This window comes from Quercus lobata, chromosome 2, assembly GCF_001633185.2.
Source record: "Quercus lobata isolate SW786 chromosome 2, ValleyOak3.0 Primary Assembly, whole genome shotgun sequence".
NCBI classification, from domain to species: Eukaryota; Viridiplantae; Streptophyta; class Magnoliopsida; order Fagales; family Fagaceae; genus Quercus; species Quercus lobata.
The window spans coordinates 101,730,636-101,736,904 of record NC_044905.1 but is presented as its reverse complement, the minus strand read 5'-3'; the positions used below and the strand labels follow the sequence as shown (position 1 = coordinate 101,736,904).

At 34.6% G+C, this 6,269-nt stretch overlaps 1 pseudogene; it reads left to right on the top strand.

The window, feature by feature from the left end:
• The first annotated feature begins 1,548 nt into the window (after positions 1 to 1,548).
• LOC115964610 lies at positions 1,549 to 3,537 on the top strand (annotated as a pseudogene).
• Positions 3,538 to 6,269: the final 2,732 nt, after the last annotated feature.

The window sequence follows — 6,269 nt, the reverse complement described above, 5'->3', positions numbered from 1 at the left end:
AAATAAATAAGTAGTGGGCTGGATTTATTATAGGGTGATAGTGGAAGTAAATAAATAAGTAGTAGGCTACATTTATGGGTTGAAAATTGTAAAAACTATTTTAAAATTGTAGGACAAATTATATTTAAAAAAAAAAAGAATGATGTGGCAGCTGATGTGGCGCAACATGAGAGCAGCAGCATTAAACGCTACACTTCAGCTTTTAGTAATATATAGATTACTCTAACTTATAGAAAAAGATAACTATTAAGTTAACCCTCAAGATTTAGCAAAAAAAAAAAAAAAGTTAAGCCCTCAAGATAAATTGGCTACAAGTAGATGAATAATTGAAGGTTGTCCAGGTCTCTTCTACGTTAGGTTATATATCAAATCAATTTCTTTTCCTTTTTCTTTGATCTTACTTGCGAGTTATAATATGAAATCACTTTCTCTTTATTTTTGGCTAAACAACAAAAAGAAGTTTCTGGTGTGGACTCATCAACCTCACGTCACGTGACAGTAAGGATAATACAACGTGTTAGGACATATGTGTTTCATGTTTTAAGAACATATGTCATGATTTTATGTAATTGGCTTATCCTTTGACAAAACGCACTTTACTTGTATTTTGGTAGATTTAGGATGTCTTTAAATATTTCAAAAAATCTTGTTTCAAGATCAAGTATTGAAACCTTCAAGTCTGTTCAAAAAAACAAGTTCAGAGTGCAAAATCATTAAAGCTCGACAGCTGGCTCGACAGCTGCATCTATTGAGCTTAAGGAAGTTGTTCTACATTCGGTGTGCTCGACAGCTGCTCGACAGCTGCTATCTGTCGAGATTTAAGATTTTCAGAATTCCAATATGATTTTCTTGGGATTCGTGAATGTGTCTTTGGGCTTTCTTTTCTCCTAACCCTAGACATATAAAAGGATCAGTTTAAGGGTCGTCAAAATGTTTTCAAGTTGCACAAGTTTTGAGCAAACTCTGTTCAAGCAAATTGTGACCAGAGACGAAGTTCTTACCCTAGTTCATTTCTTTCTCTTTAAGAAGTTGCTGTGTATGTGCACCGTAGGGTTTTGTGATCAAGTATCTTCTTGATCTTCATCGTGTGGATGAACTGAAGAACTTTGCAACCAACAACCTTCTTAGTTGGTGATTGAAGTCGCGTACTGGGATTCTCGCAATTGGTTAATCACGTACTGGGAGTCGTGCATTTGAAAGGGGAACTGTCATTACAGAACAAGTCTAATTAGGTATTGGGGTAAGAGTTCAACTGTAGGTTGGTAAGGTACTTGGATTCCTTTACTTGTAACCGCTTGTTGTGATAATAGTGGAGTTTCGAGAGTGGTGACCTGAAAATCATCCGGTGGGGTTTTTGCCGTTAGGTTTTCTCTATTCGTAAACAAATCACCGTGTTATTTATTTTTTACTGCATAATTAGTTTATTGGTGATTTGTTTGTGCTACCACGCGTTTGCATGATAAATTGATTAATTAATAACTTGGCTAATTAATTAATTAATTTCTATCACAAATGGTCATTCAGTTTGTGGCCTATCACAACATGTACTACTGGAGTCTTAATGATGCTATCGTTGTGGGCTTAACACATTCATTGAAGTGTCACTACTTAAACTATTCAATTCCTATCAAGCATCATGTGAAGCAATAAAAGAACTCCTACTACCAAGTCACATTCGCACAGTAGCTTTTAAAATGCTAATGATTATGGGATGACATCATTAGATGCTTAAAAAATTGTTTTAAGTGTATGATATTTCTATAAAAGAGTACTTAAATTACACCAGAAACCTATCTAGAGTTCACAAATTTGTAAGAGTCTCTTCAATGTCCATAATGTTCCAGTTACTGTCTTTTACTTCAATCCTTACCTGTTCCTTCTTCCTTTTGGTACTGGTGGCATATTGGAAGAGAAATAAAGCCCGGGGTACCATCCTGAAGTCGCCACCAGGGCCGTGGAAGCTTCCTCTTATAGGGAACTTGCATCAGTTGATTACCTCAGGATCATTACCTCATTATTCTTTGAGAGATTTAGCAAAGAAACATGGACCTGTTATGCAGCTACAGTTGGGTGAGGTATCAGCGGTGATCATTTCATCACCAAAAGCAGCAAGAGAGGTATTGAAAACACATGAACTTTGTTTTGCACAAAGGCCTGACTTTTTTGTGGGTGAATTTCTCTCATATGCTTATTCAGGCATTCTTGGCTCTCCCTATGGTGATTGCTGGAGACAAATGAGAAAAATTTGTGTTTTGGAACTTCTATCTGCTCAGCGAGTTCACTCATTTAGGTCAGTAAGAGAAGAAGAGGTATGGAATCTTATTGAAACTCTTTCTTTGTCCAACGGGCTTTCCATCAATCTCAGCAAGCATTTATTCGACTTGACAAATACTGTAACTTCTAGAGCTGCATTTGGAGAAAAGTGCAAAGCCCAAGATGAGTTCATATCTCTGGTTAAGGAGATAATGGTGCTTGCTACAGGTTTTATTGTGCCGGATTTGTATCCCTCACTTAAATTTATTGCCTCAATCAATGGGATGAAGACTGCCTTGAAAAGACTTGACCAAAAGAGGGACAAAATTCTTGAGGATATAATTGATGATCATAAGATGAAATGATAACCACTAGCACCACCAATGACTCTTCATGCAAGGAATATCTTATCGATGTGCTCCTGAAACTTCAGGAGTCGAGTGACCTCAAATTTGGGATCACAACCAAGCACATCAAAGCTGTCACTTCGGAATGACTTAATAGACTCTTGCAATAGTAAGTGTTTTTCAACTACTAATAAGATTTATATGACTTAAAAGTTAGTTCAAATATTTTTCAGGAAATCTACCTTGCAGGGGGTGAGACTACAGCAACAACCTTAGAATGGGCAATGTCAGAGTTGCTTAGAAACCCAAAGGTAATGGAGAAGGCACAAGCTGAAGTGTGCAAGGTCATTGAAGGAAAGAGAAAAATTGAATATATAGACACTCAGAAGTTAGATTATGTGAAATTAGTTGTTAAAGAAACTTTACGATTACATCCACCTGGAACCTTAATCCCAAGGGAATGTAGGGAGAGATGTGAAATCAATGGCTATGACATACCTACTAAAACCAAAGTTATTGTCAATTTGTGGGCTATAGGGAGAGATCCAGATTATTGGGTTAATGTTGATTGCTTTCAGCCAGAGAGGTTTCATGGTTCTTCTGTTGATTTTAAAGGGAATGACTTTGAATTCCTTCCATTTGGGGCTGGAAGAAGGATGTGTCCAGGCATAACATTTGCTAGTGCAATTATTGAACTTGCACTTGCTCAATTGCTATACCACTTTGACTGGAAACTACCAAATGAAGTCAAACCAGAAGAACTTGACATGACTGAGAATTTTGGATCAACCTGTAGGAGAAAGAATGATTTGTATTTAAATGTTACTCCTCGTTTTCCCTTTCTTATGGAGACATGTGGTCAATAGGATGTAATACTTAGTTTTGAGTGTCTGTTTGACATTAATGGAATATGTTTAGTTTGGGTGGTATGGCAAATAAACAATTTTTAAGAGAATAAAGAAGTAAAACTTCTATCTTCATTTGAATGTCAGCTTGTGTGTTATAAACTTATAGATACAATATCCCAACAATTTTTGAGCCGGCTCCTCAGCTTGTATGATCGTCACTTTCTAATAGAAAAACTAAATTAGAAGTTCATTTTTGTACCAATCTTTTATCCCCGTCATCATGATGGCAACAACATTTGAACCATCAATATTTTTCTATTCATGATTTCTGAGGCATTTTAGTGTTCTATACATTTTTTTTCCTGAACGTTTACAACTAAACAAAAAGAGTCATGCTCACATTTCCCCATCTAAGATTACTAAAGACATGCACTAAAAAGCAAAGAAAGTTACAGGTGGAGAAATTTTAGACCGTAATTGAAGCAGATGATGAGACAAAATAAAAGGTCAAATGAAAAAGTAAGAGATACAAATACACCTAGAAAAAGTAAACCAGATAAAATAATAAAAAAATTTTAGTCATGGATTAGCCAGAGTACCTCATCAATACCAGTATACACAAGAACTAGTTTCTGCCTCAGTAGAAGCTACTGTCTGCTTTGAGAAGCCCAGATTACTTTTAAACTTGACTGACTGGTGCAAACCTTTTAACCTCTTCACTATTCTGTGAATTGAGGACAGTAGTAATCTGAGTAAGATCATCTATACAAATTCTGGCAAAGCTTATTCTGTTCTTGGTGACTTGTTTGGACTCATAAATTGTATCAGCATGTAATGGCTTACCAATAGCAAGAGCTATGTAACTAGGCCGTATTTCATTTCAATACTTTCAAGGTTTAATTAAAGCTAAAGCCAAATAGAATTTTGCATAGCTCTTTTCTTGGATAAGGTCATAGGCTCATAGCTATATTCCATTTCTTCATTTGAATAAGAACAAAGTTTCTCTCTAAACTAGTTTGGAGAGACACCCTTCAAACTTATCATATATCTCTTTTTTGGGGTGTAAATTTTGAAAATCTAACCGTTGAATTTCATGTTCCTTATGTTCTTAATATGTATGTCAAGTTTCGTTCAATTCGGATGTTATTTACTTTTCGATCAATGAACTTATTTTTTATACACAATTTTAGATTACAAAAACTTGAAATTTTAACATTTGTTTGATGTTATAGCAATTGATTTTTGATTTTCTTGAAATTTTGCAAACATGAAGGATATAATAAGAACATGCAATCCAACGATTAGATTTTTAAATTTCACAGTCAATATAAAAATATATGTTAAGTTTGAAGGGTTTCTCTCTAAACTAGTTTGGAGAGAAACTTTGTTCAAAGAGTATAAACTTCTATCTTCATTTGAATGTCAGCTTGTGTGTTATAAATACAATATTTCAAACAATTTTTGAGGCAGTCCCTTGGCTTGTATGGTCGTCAGTCGTCACTTTCTAATAGATAAACTAAGGTTTTTTTTTTTTTTTTTAACACTCATCTTTTATGAGTTTATCCCCTTCATCATGATGGCAACAGAAATTTTGAACCATCAATATTTTTCTATTCATGATTTCTGAGGCATTTTTAGTGTTTTATACATTTTGTTCTACTGCAAAAATACAACTGAGTAAAATGACTCCTCACATTTCCCCATCTAATATTACTAAAGACATGAAATAAAAAGTAAAAGAAAGTTACAGATGTACTTTTAGACCGTAATTGAAGCAGAAGATGCGACACAATAAAAGGTCAAATGAAGATTGTTTACAAAGATAACATGAAAAACATCATGGCAGCAGACACAAAAATACCTAGAAAAAGTTAAGCAGATAGGCTCATAATAATTTTTTGGTCATGAATTAGCCAGAGTATCTCATCAATACCAGTAAATACAAGAACTAAATTCTCCCACAGTAGAAGCTACTGTGGTAGTGCCTGCTTTGAGAAGGCCAAATTGTTTCCAACTTTGACTGACTGGTGCCAGTGCCAACCTTTCAACCTCTTCACTATTCTGTGTATTGATGACAATAGTAATCTGAGTAAGATCATCTATACGAATTCTGGCAACGTTGATCATTTTCTTGGAGACTTGGACTCAGAAATTGTATCAGCATGTAATGGCTAACCAACAGGAAGAGCTATGTAACTAGGCCGTGTTTCATTTCAGTACTTTGAAGGTTTTATTAAAGCTAAAGCCAAATAGGATTTTGCACAGCTCTTCCTTGGATAAGGTCATAGCTGGATGCCATTTCTTCAACACTAAAGTGCTTGTTCTGAAAGTGCCAAGAAGGCCTTCACAGAATTGAATTCATAGCTTCAAAGTCAGTGCATTTGAAGCAGAAACCATTACTTGTAGGACAAAACCACAACTAATCAATCCTTAGTTTCTATGTGCAAGGTTCCTCTATAGATCAGCACTTTAGCCTTTGAATGCCCAAAATTAACTTTTTTGTTTAGTTTTCCAATTTGCACTTCTATCTTATCATTTTGAACTTTAATGGACAAATCTGAATTAAATAACTTTGAAATGGAAGAGCCTTGTTTGAACTCCAAGTCTTTGAGCTCCTCCTTCTATAAATAGAGGAAGAATCAACACAGAAAGGCACTCAATTTGCCTGCAATAAACCCTCCAGAAAAGACTAGAATAAAGAATAATTTTAGTAAAATTGATTAGCATATTCATTACTATATCAATCTATAGTAATTAAAATTGATTATAATTTTAGATTTTTTTTTTATACAAAATTTATGAGTATAAAAATATTGCGCAG